Source organism: Lissotriton vulgaris, chromosome 1_1 (genome assembly GCF_964263255.1).
Source record: "Lissotriton vulgaris chromosome 1_1, aLisVul1.2, whole genome shotgun sequence".
Lineage (NCBI taxonomy): Eukaryota > Metazoa > Chordata > Amphibia > Caudata > Salamandridae > Lissotriton > Lissotriton vulgaris.
In genome coordinates, this window is record NC_141685.1 from 984,637,911 (window position 1) to 984,652,494 (window position 14,584).

Here is a 14,584-nt window from a genome sequence, read left to right on the forward strand (position 1 = left end):
GCTGTGTAGGATGTATTGAAGTCGACTGCGATGGTTCAGAACCAGCAGTCACTTTCTCGGCCCTATCTGAAGTTTTTACAGTGGCTTTAGCTGGAGGTTTGTTTTGTTTGGGGGGTAAAGGAGAGCCATTTCGGGGATTTCTACCCTTGTCCTGTACATGAGGGTTATTTACGACCTGGGGGTTTGTGTTTGCTTCCGCCCTATTTGCTTTTATCAGGGATTTTGTAGAATAGAATTTGTCTAATGTTGTCTGCTCGAAGTGGTTTAACCTATCTGCGAGCTTAGCAATTCTATCCTCAATAGGGGTAAGTAGTAGTCTAAACATTTTTTCCAATTCAGGGAGCACATTTGCAAATAATACAGCATTTTCTTTACTTGTTACATTGGGAACAGTACAAGAATTGTCCGCTATGTCTTGACTATCCTGGGATACAAAAATAGTTGATATTGCACTTCCTGTACTTTGAACTTGTTCATTAACTACCTTCCCAGTGTTCACAAGTTTATGTAGCTTCCTGAGTTTTTGTGGAGGTCTGACCACCTTTTTGCATTTTTTTGCGGACGCTGGTCGTTTCCTTTTGAACCCGATTTTGGGATTGGCCAATGTAACCTGAAGACCTAAATCAGGGTGCGATGTTGATTGAGATTTGCTACCACATGGATTATTTGAATCAGCCAAGACACTCTTGTTTGTTTTATCGGCCTGAACCTCAGAGTGTTCGTATGTAACCGGGAGGTTCACTGATGATAAGGGGGTTACCAAAGTGGGGTATGCAGAATTTGGAAACTTGTCCGTGGAGTTCTTAAGTATTTCGATAGATAACCTACGCTCTGCACGCTTCTCAGCCAAAGTTAACTCTTTATCTATTGTCAATGAGCGATTAAAAAAGAATTTGTCTAAGGGACCGATAGCCAGTGGACCAGACTCCGTTGGAAGAGACATCAAGTGGCTATTTGCAGGGCTTGTATTTGTAGGCATTGCCATAATGATTACAAGATGATGCAGGAGTGTCTATGTCACTTACTGAAATAGATGATGAATTGTGCTGGCAAGGGGGATGGCCCAGCCCGGCCTCCTTCAGCCCCGGACGGCCACAGACGGTCCCGCCCTTGTCCCGGGCTTCTCCCGGCGCCCTCCCGCGCGCTCCCGCGCAGCGGGATCGTAGTACGCTGATAAGGGGAAAGGGTGGGGCAGGGGGCGTGGCGATCAGGGAGAGCGACCCAGGTGTTGAGGGTTGACCGCCCGCAGGGGCTCCTGGTAGTTGGAGTCCCTGCCGGTCCGCTCGCAGCCCTGTGCCTGCCTGTTCTTACTTGCCCAGTCCGAAATGCACCTCCTGTGGCACAGCGCCCCTTTGACTCACAGCGCCTCGCACCACGCGGCGAAGCGGGACCCGCGGAGCGGGTCCGGCGAGGAGCTGCTTCAGCAGGGAAGGGTCCAGGTACAAAGAGAAAGACCACGGCAACGGTCAGTCAAACAGAGAGTCCCACAACGATCCAGGCGAACGCTGCTTTCACCGCTGCTGGGGCAGGGGGCGTGGCGATCAGGGAGAGCGACCCATGTGTTGAGGGTTGACCGCCCGCAGGGGCTCCTGGTAGTTGGAGTCCCTGCCGGTCCGCTCGCAGCCCTGTGCCTGCCTGTTCTTACTTGCCCAGTCCGAAATGCACCTCCTGTGGCACAGCGCCCCTTTGACTCACAGCGCCTCGCACCACGCGGCGAAGCGGGACCCGCGGAGCGGGTCCGGCGAGGAGCTGCTTCAGCAGGGAAGGGTCCAGGTACAAAGAGAAAGACCACGGCAACGGTCAGTCAAACAGAGAGTCCCACGACGATCCAGGCGAACGCTGCTTTCACCGCTGCTGGGGCAGGGGGCGTGGCGATCAGGGAGAGCGACCCAGGTGTTGAGGGTTGACCGCCCGCAGGGGCTCCTGGTAGTTGGAGTCCCTGCCGGTCCGCTCGCAGCCCTGTGCCTGCCTGTTCTTACTTGCCCAGTCCGAAATGCACCTCCTGTGGCACAGCGCCCCTTTGACTCACAGCGCCTCGCACCACGCGGCGAAGCGGGACCCGCGGAGCGGGTCCGGCGAGGAGCTGCTTCAGCAGGGAAGGGTCCAGGTACAAAGAGAAAGACCACGGCAACGGTCAGTCAAACAGAGAGTCCCACGACGATCCAGGCGAACGCTGCTTTCACCGCTGCTGGGGCAGGGGGCGTGGCGATCAGGGAGAGCGACCCAGGTGTTGAGGGTTGAACGCCCGCAGGGGCTCCTGGTAGTTGGAGTCCCTGCCGGTCCGCTCGCAGCCCTGTGCCTGCCTGTTCTTACTTGCCCAGTCCGAAATGCACCTCCTGTGGCACAGCGCCCCTTTGACTCACAGCGCCTCGCACCACGCGGCGAAGCGGGACCCGCGGAGCGGGTCCGGCGAGGAGCTGCTTCAGCAGGGAAGGGTCCAGGTACAAAGAGAAAGACCACGGCAACGGTCAGTCAAACAGAGAGTCCCACGTTAACCTTCAGTGTAGTCACTGGTGTGGTGGTTGCACTGAAGGCACTGAAGCTTTGCTGAATGGGTACCATGTTTGATGCAACCACAAGATCAAGTTTTTTGTTTTTCAATGACAAGCTTCCAAAGCAGGAGTTTGTTATTGAAAAACAAAAATCAATTACCCTGATGCAACAGGCATTTTATCCCATTGAGTGGGAGTCATTTAATCTCTTAGTACATTCAAAAGAAAATGTAGACCTGCAGTCATAAATCCAGTACGTTTCTGACAAACTCACTATGATGAACTTTGATCCTGCTCCATCATTATGTTTAAAACCGTTTGGTAATGACTATAGTTTATGGCAACTTTCACACCCCCATATGGCTTGCTCCGCCAATGGATCCATCTATTACTCATCGACTAACGTCATATGGGTATGCTGTGAATTGATCCTGATCATTGCGCTCACATTTACCTCACTATGGTACATAACAACAAGTGATATTAGCTAATCGTATGTTTAACACCGTTGACACTGGTCCTAATTGTAAGATAACCATAGTGAATATGCTTTATTTTGTTAAAGACAAGGGGCCGGATTAGATCAAAAGTCTAAGTTTAGAACTAAAGTCTAACTTTACTGCTACCAAAGTTAGACTTTTGGTCTGAGTTTAGACCAAAAATCTAACTTAGACCAAAAGTCTAACTTTACTACTACTAAAGTTAGACGTTTGGTCTAAGTTAGACTTTGGTTTAAACTTGGACCAAAAGTCTAACTTTACTACTACTAAAGTTAGACTTTTAGTCTAAGTTAGACTTTTGGTCTAAACGTGGACCAAAAGTCTAACTTTACTACTACTGAAGTGAGACTTTTGGTCTAAATTAGACTTTAGGTCTAAACGTAGACAGTACCTTTGTGAATCAGGCCCCATACACTGGCCATAATCCTTTCATCATGGTACCTATTGTTTTCACCCGATTTTCACATGCATTAACAGATAAAGCCACACAAAAAGGAACCCATAAACTAACCTACAGCAAATCTTTCTTTGAAGAAACTGAGGGCCCAATTCATAAAGGTAAGCTTAGACCTGAAGTGTAAATTTAGACCTGAAGTCTAACTTTAGACTGGAAGTGTATGTTTAGACCTGAAGTCGGAGTTTAGACCTGAAGTCTAACTTAGGCCTGAAGTTGAAGTCTAAGTTTAGACTTTAGGTCTAAACTTGGACTTTGGGTCTAAACTTACACTTCAAGTCTAAAGTTAAACTTGAGGTCTAAACTTAGACTTCAGGTCTAACATTACCATTGTGAATTTGGACTACAGACGTTAGTAATTGTCTAGACCAAATCTTGGTGACTGATAAGATTTTTCCATACTATGGGCATGATAACAATGCAGCCGTAAACTGCTTCGACCCTCTGGCTGAACCTTTACGGCTTCATCGCAATGGGCCGGTCGGATTCCTTTCCAACCACTTCATTAGGATGTAGGTAGTCATTAAGGAATCCAACCGGTGGACGTGGCCACGGTGGCGTTCGGAATGGCCGCCTTTTCGTGAAGCTCCTCCATGTGGGCTCCCAGCGGCGATGAGTGAGATGTGATCCGCTGCTCCTGGTCCCCACATCCCTACAGATCCGCATGCTGATGCCACCCGACCATCCGGGTGACTCGGGAGACCGGTGGAGCGTCCTTCAGTGGTGTGCACGGCGGAGGGGAATCGAGGGCTCCGGACCTCTGCGCCATCTTCTCTCTCTGCGCCGGATCACTGGGTGAGTGCTGCGTGGTGCTCGGCTGCCGGGCCTTTCCCCTTTTGCACGTCGCCTGCGGGCTCTCTCGCGCGTTGCCCGTCCTTCGTGGGCTCCCGGGTAGGGGCACCTGGTTCCTAGGCACGACCGCGGCCTGTTGGCCTGGGGGCGTGCTGGGACCGGGGCCTCGATTTGTGGGCCTGCGTCGGATCTTGGGCGGTGGGCGGGAGCGCTCGTTAGGAGGTGGTGGGGGTGGGGGTTTATTTCGGTTGGGAAGCCAGGGGGCGCTCCCTAGTGATCAGTGGCGGCCCCGCCTCAGACCCACTCGGGGAGACCTTTGACTCCCTTCCTCCCTCCTGCTCTGGACAACAGGAGAGGGTCGCTCCCCACTCTACGGCCCAAAGCGAGTGTCACTCCATTAACAGACGATGGCCCACACAGTTATCTAGACCTTGGCCACCTATGCTACCTGATGCCATTGACGTTTATATGCGAGGATGGACATACTCATACTCACCTCATTTTGCCCGGTCTTGCGACGAACGCTGAGGCCTGCCTGGTCGTGGGGATGACTAGCGCCTCGCATTGCCCTGCCACATTCCCCCCTAGCTGTTTAGCGCCACGTACTATTACACGGTGACAGCATCCTCCATACAGCCTCGGCGATGGGGAAGAGGGACCCGAATCAGAGGAAGCTAAGCTTTTATAAGACTCCCCTCCTCACTACGGACCCTCCACCTGGTTCGTCTACCGGGGCTGCCAGTTCTGCAGACATGGGGGACGCCGCGGCCATGGTCGCCGCCATGATGGGTGAAATGCGCGCTGGCTTTAAGGCGCTTGACACCCGCTTCGACAGCCTCAAACAAAAACTTGCTGACATGGGCACTAAGGTGCAGGCCCATGACCGACGGCTCGACCTGGCGGAATCCAGGATATCGGATGTGGAGGATGGTGCCACTAAAACTCTGAAACGTCTGGAGCGTGTCGAGAAAATCCTTAAAGACGTGGCCATAAAAAATGAGGACTTAGAAGCGCGTAGCCGGTGCAATAACATTTGTATCCTTGGTGTAGCGGAGACGACAGCCACGGGCCGTTTTGACACCTTTGTTGAACACCTTCTCATTGAACTATTCGGCAAGGACACCTTCACTGCTGGCTTTGTGGTCGAACGAGCGCACAGGTCACTGGGACCTAAACCTCGCCCTGGGCAGCCACCACAGCCTATAATCGCCAGGATCATGAACTTCCGCGACCGAGACGCCGCGCTTCGCGCTGCACGGGAGGACGGTGAAGTGTGGTGGCAGGGCAGCATTTTGTCCTTCTTCCCAGATTTCACGCTAATGGTTCAATAGGCACGTCGCAAGTATAATGGAGTCAAAGCCACCCTCCGCAATCTAGGTTTAAAGTACGGTATGTTGTATCCGGCCAGATTGAAGGTCGATGTGAACGGCAGATTCCGCATTTTTGACTCACCCGCGGAAGCACAGGACTTTTGTCTAGGTTATAAGAAACAGGGCTCACCATCTGCTTCAGGATCCGCGGCACGATCTCCTCCTCCCAACAACACACAGTCCAGTGCTGACCTTTTTGCTGAAACCGGCCAGGGCTGAACGTTCGGTGTTACCTACTCTTTGGGCCCTACTCGTTGTGTTGCTTATTGGATGTGGACTTTCCAGCGTTTGTTGAATGGCCATCACTTCAGGAGTCGCTTGTTGGGACGCCCTCATGGCGTGGTGTTGCTACCCCCTATGGCGAATGCCTTCTTGTCTATCTTCTCTGGGGTTTTATCATTTTTTTTGCAGCAACACCGTTTCATTGAATGGCTATTATTTTCTGTATTTTGCACTGTTGGTCGGAGCTTGTTCGGGGATTGCCTCTCTGGGGATGCTGGGAGGCTGGGTGGTGGGTGGGGGTCGGGACGCGTTTTGTTTGTGTGGCCATTTATGTTTGTGAGTGATTGCGAGACTCATGAGAGTGGATGGCCTTTCCACTCTTCCACGCACGCTGTCAGACCACTCTCCCATCATGTTAACTTTAGTGATCCCTAGGTTGGGTGGCTACGAGAGACAGTGGCGTTTCCCTGGTAAGGCCCTGCTGGATCAGGTTTTTAAAGAAGAGATCCGCACTGCCATCGACGACTATTTTGATATTAATACCGGCTCTGTAGCTTCCTGGGCCACGTTATGGGAAGGTTTCAAGGCCACCATCCGCGGGGTTTGTATTGCCAAACATGTATGTGCCCTGCGTGAGATTCGCTCCACCTTGACCCGCATTGAAGGGGATATCTCTACGGTAGAGAGGGAAATGCTTGAGGATCCCTCGGCTGCACGAGAAGCCAAACGCTTTGAGTTACTCTTGGGATTTCGGGACGCTGCAGACAGGGAATTGTGGTTCATGGGCAAGCACTATACGGCGCGTCAGTATGGAGAAGGTGACAGGCCGTGCAAGATACTGGTGCAAGTGCTCCGTCCGCCGTACCAGGCAGCTTACATTTCTGACGTAGTTGACTCGCAGGGCACACGACATCACTCCACTTCCGATATATGTAACACCTTTCTGTCATACTACAAAACTCTTTACACTTCCACGCTTTCAGGGGAGCATCGCGACCCGGGCCTTATTTGAATGAGATTGCCATGGTATACCTAGAGAAAAACATGCAGGAATTTCTGGCCATGCCCATAACGCCGGATTTTATAATTGAGGCCATTGATTCATTGAAGAGCTCCTCGGCGCCGGGCCTTGATGGTTTCTCGGCCGATTTTTATAAAGAATACAAGGAAGAACTTGTACCTAGGCTAGTCGAGGTTTATGCGGAGGCACTGGAGTCGGGCATTCTCCCGCCCACGCTCCGGGAAGCGGTAATTGTTTTACTACCCAAAACAGGTCATGACCCCTCCTTATGTAGCTCTTATAGGCCCTTATCCCTCTTGAACTTGGACTACAAAATTTTGGCCAAAGTTCTTGCAATCCGCTTGGCGCTACTCGTGGAAACCATCATTTCGCCGGCCCAGTCCGGATTTGTACCACATAGATCCACCTCCCTCAATCTTCGGACATTGTTCTCTGTTTTGCACAGAATTGACCCCTCCACCCCGGCTGCAGCAGTGTTTTTGGAAGCGGAGAAAGCGTTCGACACCCTGGAGTGGCCCTTCTTTTTATCGATCATGAGGCGAATGGGCATGCCAGCAATGTTTGTGGCGACAGTGGAGTTACTGTACTCGGCGCCCACCGCCCGGATACGTTTAAATGGCACCATTTCTGAAAGCTTTACACTTTCTTGAGGCACCCGTCAGGGATGACCCTTATCCCCGCTCCTGTTCATCCTTGCGATGGATCCCTTGGTGCGTCATTTTCAAGAGAAACACCTCCATAGAGGGCTTCAGTTTCGCACCGGGCCACTCCTCATCTCTCTGTACGCAGACGACATGGTCTTGTATGTTCGGACTCCTCAGACCAATTTGGAGCCACTGTTATTGGAGATAGCCCGCTATGGCGAATATTCCGGCCTCAGAATAAATTGGCATAAATCGGTCATTTTTCCGCTTACCCCCTCCACCTCGCAGTGGACTTGTGCTTTTCCTCTAGAATGGAGCACAGACTCCGTGAAATATCTGGGAATCCATATCCACCTTGACGCGGTGTCCATTATCCGTTTGAACTACGGACATGCCCTAGATTTCTTGGAATCAATCAATCAGTGACACTTATAAAGCGCGCTACATACCCGTAGGGTCTCAAGGCGCTACCATACGGAGCGCTGGCTCCGTATCCCCTTGTCCATGGCTGGCCGGATTTCCATTATCAAAATGATAGTCCTCCCTCGGTTTTTGTATTTATTCAACAATATTCCGATCCCTCTCACCAAGATTTTTTTTTCGCAACTTCGCTCCTTATTATTGCGCTTGGTGTGGGGTGGTAAAAACCCGCGAGTGGCCTGGTGCACATTGACGCTTCCTTCCGAACAGGGAGGATTCGGAGTACCAGACATTTTTCTTTATTATTTAGTGGCACAATGTTCGTATGTGCATCCCTTGTTTCACCCAGACGCCAGAATTCCTCATCTGAGGCCTGAGGCCGACATGGCGCTTCCGGTGCCCCTTAATTCCATCCTTCCTAGAGGGCTCCCCCGGGACCCACAGGACATAGAGCCAGTGTCCACTAAATGCTGGGCTTGGGATAAACTGCGACGATTATTTTGCATTGAGAAATTCTACTCTACAACACTGCCGTTGCCTAACCCTCATTGGCTCCCCATCACAGGCGAATCAGTGGTACAGCGCACATTATCCAAATACCAACTGCATACAGTCGGGGATCTCTTCCCGGACGTTCATGTTTTCTCCCTGACGGAAGATCACCGCTTCACTGACCGAACATTTATGGACTCTTTCACACTGACTAGACTCAGATCCATGCTCGGTACTGAATTCCCCACATTCCCGCTCCCTCCTGAGGATGCCCCCGCACACACATTTATAGTACAGAACCAGACGGGGTCGCACGTTGTCTCTAAGCTCTACAAGCTATGTCTGGTCTCAATTCCTTCCTCAGACGCAGCGGTGCACGCCGCATGGGAGGGCGACCTGGGCATCCAGATTACAGACGACCAATGGGCAGCGTGCTGTGCAACCACTAGGGACGTGTCCATAAACAGCAGACATACTCTTATACACTTTAAGTTCCTGAGGAGGATGTATCACACTCCCGCACTTGCTCATAGAATTGACTCTAGCAGGCCACACTGCTGCCCTAAGTGCAGAGCCCCGCAGGCGGATTTTGCCCATCTTTCCTGGACGTGCCCGCTTTTGCATGAATACCGGCTAAAGGTGCACGTGTTTTGGGGGACATATTGGGCATGGAGTTGCTACCCACCCCTGAAATTGCATTGCTTAGCTATGTTGCAAATTTCCCACGCTCTCTCCGCAAACTGACATCCATTGGCTTTCTTTTGGCAAAAAGGGAGATAGCGCTGCTCTGGTGCACTAAGCGCGCTCCAACCGTCCACGCTTGGCTCCGTAGTATGGCCTACTGCAATGTTAACAGTGTAGAATATTCAGAACAGATTCCGGTTGCTTTCCGATCAGTAGACATATGGGGGCCATATCGGAAGTATGTTGCGAAACTCACTCAGGAGACACAATCCCAATCGATTAATTCCATTGTACCGGAGGGGGTGGGCTAGGATGGGCTCCATGGCGGCTTTGTGGCTGACTCCACCACTATTTCAGTGTAAGTTACACGAGATCTACGCAGCAAACTATAGCTGTTTGGCGTACTGGTTCTTGGCAAGGGGGTTCCATGGGCTGCCTTGTGCTGTACCTGTGTCACTGTTGAACTCTATTCCTACTCAAATGGTGTTAAACGAAAACTGGCCAGTAACAGGATGTATTGTTGTTTACATTTCTCGACACGCCATACTAAGATTGAGACTGTTATTGTGCTGATTGATCTGCTCTACCGTTCTCGCAAACTTACAGATATGATTTGTTTTCTGTATGTTGTTTATTTTTTTCTGTTCCTATATGATTATTGTAATTATGGTTTCATCAAAAACAAAATTGTACAACTGCAATGTGTCATGCAAGAAGTCCGAAATCCCTCTGTGCGAATATCTGATTACTGGATAATGCTCCACTTGGTGCTTCTTGTCCGTTCACCTGATTCTTCTGTATGTAAGAGTGAATTGCTTATTTGTGCAATAAAAAGATTTAAAAAAAAAAAAGGAATCCAACCGGTTGTCCGGCTTGCTTCCGGTGGGCTCAGAGAGCCCCTCTACCAGTCGGAATGCCGCAAGTAATCTCAAGGGTGGGCCTTTCCGCCCATGAGATTACAATGACGGTTTCCAACAAGGTTTCCATGCTGGTCTGTCCAACATGGAAACCATGCTGGAAATCATCTTTGGGGACCCCAGCAGGGTCCCCTGTGGTGTACAGCCTCCGGCTGGAGACTGAGGGGGCACCTATGGTGTCCCCCTGTTGATTCCTGCACCTTTTGGCAGGCATCTTGAGTTGCCTGCCACGGGGTGCAGGGATGAACAGCACCTCCCATTTTAATATGGGAGCATGCATTCCGGACGGTTTATGGACAGAATGCATGCTCCCATATAAAATATAGGAAATCGACCAAACAGTGTTCGGGCACATCCTAATGGGGCTGTCAGGACTGCGGACCGGGTGTCGGTCAGTCCCATGACCGATGCGGTCTCTTGCAGAAGTGATCCACCCGACATTGTAATACCCCCCCTAGGTGGGAGAGGATAGAACATGAGCATAGAGAGGCAGAGGAGGAGAGGGAACAGAGAGGCAAGTAGATGATGGGTGGGCAAAGAAAAGGAGGTGGGCGATGGACGGGGGAACAAGAAGAAAGGAAGAAGGGCAAAGAGGGGATGAAGGGGAAGAGAAGAGAAGGGAGGAGAAGAGAAGAGAAGAGAAGAGAAGAGAAGAGAAGAGAAGAGAAAAGAAGAGAAGAGAAGAGAAGAGAAGAGAAGAGAAGAGAAGAGAAGAGAAGAGAAGAGAAGAGAAGAGAAGAGAAGAGAAGAGAAGAGAAGAGAAGAGAAGAGAAGAGAAGAGAAGAGAAGAGAAGAGAAGAGAAGGGAAGGGAAGGGAAGAGAAGGGAAGAGAAGAAAAGGGAAGGGAAGAGAAGAGAAGAGAAGAGAAGAGAAGAGAAGAGAAGAGAAGAGAAGAGAAGAGAAGAGAAGAGAAGAGAAGAGAAGAGAAGAGAAGAGAAGAGAAGAGAAGAGAAGAGAAGATTTGGACTAGTGTTCATAACCAAACATTGCAGGAGATCTTTAACAGAGAAGTTTAGTGCATGATCAGTTTATGTAGAAGTTAAAGAGGAAGGATTTTAATTGTTTGTGGAACATGAGCAGGTCATCTTGGCAGCACATCTCAGTGAGAAGTGAGTTTTAGGAGTGCTGCTCCTGCACAAAACTGGGAATTGGCTGACTTGGTTTTGCAGATCTTTAGATTCAAGTCTGAGGATGTCTCTACATCTAAGTTGTTTCATGCCTCCAGATATTTTTTATGACAGAACATAGGTAGTATTGTTCTAAAGGTAATGCAGGCTATTTTAAATTGTAATCATGCCTCAATAGGGAGCCCATGTAGGCCTTTTAGTATTGTAGTGAAGTGATCAAATTTGTGATGCAGGAAATTAAATGTGTCATGAAGTAGAGGACGACCTTAATGGGTGCAAGAGAGTATTTAGAAATGCCAGTGAGAGTTGTGTTGCCATAGTCAATGCTGGTGATAACTATGGATAGGATTACCAGATGGAAGTTAGTTGATTTGAGGAACGGTTTGAGGTGTTTTAGGCAGAGTAGAGGTAGCCTGGCTGGTTCATGAATGTGGGTGATATGGAAGAAACAGAAAGTGAATGGTCAATCCAAAGGCCCAGTGATTTTACTTCTCTGGAGAGTTGTGAATTGAAGTCAAAGGCTTCAAGTTTATTAAGCTACTTGGTTTTGAATTTGAGGTGGTGCTGGTTATGCATGAGGATGAGTTACACTTTGTCCATATTAAGTTTGAGGAAGTGAGTGGCTACCTTGGCTAAGGGGTCTTTTAGACTAAGGGGTCTTTTAGAAGGGAGGTGTAAATCTCGGTGTAGGCGGCATGTTAGTGGATCTTGCCACTGGTGCGCTATATTAGGAGTTTCAGTGGTCCATTGAGATTTAAATAGTATAGAAACGAAGAAGGAATCCTCAACCATTTGAGGACTTTTACTCAGAAGCACTGGTGGGTCTCCATGATTCTTTGTTTGTCAATAGCATCAAAGGCATAGAAAGGTTGAGGAGCTCAATCAGAGCTGCACTTCTTTTCCAAATATTCTATGGATGCTGTCAACTATCTTTAAAGTGGCTTTTTCAGTGCAGTAACCTTGGCGGAAACCATGTAGATAGGGATCAAGGTGGAAAATGTGAAAGCTCCATTTGGTAGCTCTCAAAATAGTACTAGTGCTCACTAATAGCTTCAGCTGTGTATTTCAAGTGAAACAAGAGTCAGTAACACTCCAAGTGCCTTCTGGTCAATGCGGTCCATATTTTTCAAAGTTGCAGTTCATCCAGTGAAGCAAAGCTTGATAATTATTCATTTATTCTAATATTTCATTTTCTGAGCTTGATAACTATTAATTTCTTCCAATCTTCTGTTTTTTTAGCTCCCGACATGTGCTTTGTTCTTCATGAGAATGTATGCGGAACACAGCAGATATTAAGTACCAAACTTATTTGCAGCTTTACATTTAAAGACCAGTTCCTTCTTAACTGTTCATCAAACAGTATGTTTACTGCAAGGATAATCTCCCTCTGGTGCATAGTGATTGGCCAGAGTAATCATTTTATACAAAAAACAGAAACCTCAATTTGCCAGCAATCAAAACAGGACTGGCACTCAACAATAGCCTTCAACTGTGAGTTTCAAGGGAAACACGACTCAGAAGCCCTCCTGGTGCATTTGGTCAATGTGATCCATCTTTCACACTTTGCAATTTACTGAGTGAAGCATTAAACTTTTAATATCCAATAAGGACATTTCGCAGGAGAAAATTACAAAAAGGCACCAAAAGGTTTAATAAAATCATCAGGTTTTTTAGAGTTCAGTGATCCAACCTCATACGTGTCAAAGTTTTTGAAAAGTTGGAAATTTGATGCAGATAACTTTCGAAACCAAAGAGGTTTCCTGAGAAAGCCTCTGTAAAAAAAGGCATGTTACTATAAAGGGCTCTAGAAAACCAGGCAATATGAATCTTGCGGTTTCCCAAAGTCTTTAGGATGCCCCAGCAGTACAGTCTCTTTAGGGAGAGAATGATGTGACAAAGTCCGCTTCTTCCTCATGGCTCGTTCCCATTGACACTTCTCTGCTGGTCCAGCCAGCCTTTCCGTAGCATCTCCATCATCTTGGCCCAGAGCCACCTCTCTCGTGACAGCGTGGTCTGGCCAGCACTCAGGGATAGCACCCTGGCATCAACCAGCATTCTGTGGAGGTCATCAGCTGTGATACACTGGGGGTTGTACTTTCGCATTTCTACAAAATCATCCTCCACAGCCTTAGTCACCTCATCCGATATGTTGTAATCCATCACCTGCAATAAGCTGACACACATGCGGAATGTATTCAGCGTGGACGGCAGCACAGCAGCCATAAGACTGACATGTACTCTTCCATGTTGGGTGGGATAATCTGTGCCTGGAGATGTATCTGGCAGTCAGACATCAGAAGAGATTTGCCCTCAGACGTGATCAGCACATTCACGTTACTCTGGAATTCCAACCAGTGGAAGATGAAGTTATAATCCACCTTTTGCCACGTGAAGAGCTGCTGCAGTACCTGGTACATAAGCTCTGTAAAGGCACTATTCTGGAACAGCCGCTCAGGCTCAAAGGTACACCTCCCTAATGCCAGAACATCCTTGCATGAGTACAGAGTGGATATTAGGTTGAGGATGAGGTACTCTACTGCCAGGCCGTCCCCCAGAAGGTAATGAGTCAAGAAACCCAGGAGTTCTGCTCTCACTGAAGAGAGCTCAGACATGAAATTGGAAAACAAGGGTTTACTCTCCTGATCATGAATTCTGTTTGGCAACAGAGTATTGAAGTGCTGCACTCTGTGCACCTAGATGGCGTGGATCCAGGGAACGAGCGAAGCAGGGGGGCTGTGTACGTGCTGCTCCTCAGCAGTATCCATGCACTCTGCAGGATTCAAAAGGGTGGAGGTGCTATCTCTATCTTCACTGAGCCCACTCAAGAGAGGATCCACTGAAAGAATGCCAAACACCTCCAGTACATCATTCAGCTTTAAGCCATCCCAGTTATCATACACCTTTACCAGGCAGGCTGGCCCCTTCTTGCCAGGAAGGGGGAAATTGAGGTTGAGTGGAGCAGAACAGTTTGGGGTGACTTGTGGCTGTTGCTGTGTGGGAGCCTCCTTTTCCAGCCGCTTTGACTCTCCATATCCATGGTTTTCATTAAGGATTCCTGTTGGATGGTCTTTCTGTTTAGTAGGATGCAGTTCCATGTCCTCATCATCTTTGTAACTTCTCTTCTGGCGAATGGGAGTACATGAGGTTGAAGGGCAGACTCTGGCTTGGCTGGAACATGCATAGATTTCCTTCACCCACAGTGATTCTCCCAGTACCGTAACACAGTAGAAGGTCTGTCTCTCCAACGTGACAGTCCGTTTACAGTTCACATCCACTTCCTGATGAGGCCCACAATCTGCCACATCTCTGTATTTACCAAAATGCAGAACCTTGGCCTGTGTGAGAGAGTCCAGCGTCTCATAGATACCCATATAAAACTCTGGATCAAACATGTTGTGGTATTCCTATTGATATTCTCTATTATCAGAATTGTATGTGTGCTTAAGTTC

At 48.9% G+C, this 14,584-nt stretch overlaps 1 protein-coding gene and 1 pseudogene across 4 annotated transcripts in view; both read right to left on the reverse strand.

The window, feature by feature from the left end:
• Positions 1 to 14,584, reverse strand: part of LOC147748348 (uncharacterized) — a 204,929-nt gene that overhangs the window by 106,434 nt on the left and 83,911 nt on the right. The window lies entirely within an intron of this gene.
• LOC147748349 (mini-chromosome maintenance complex-binding protein pseudogene) lies at positions 13,047 to 14,527 on the reverse strand (annotated as a pseudogene).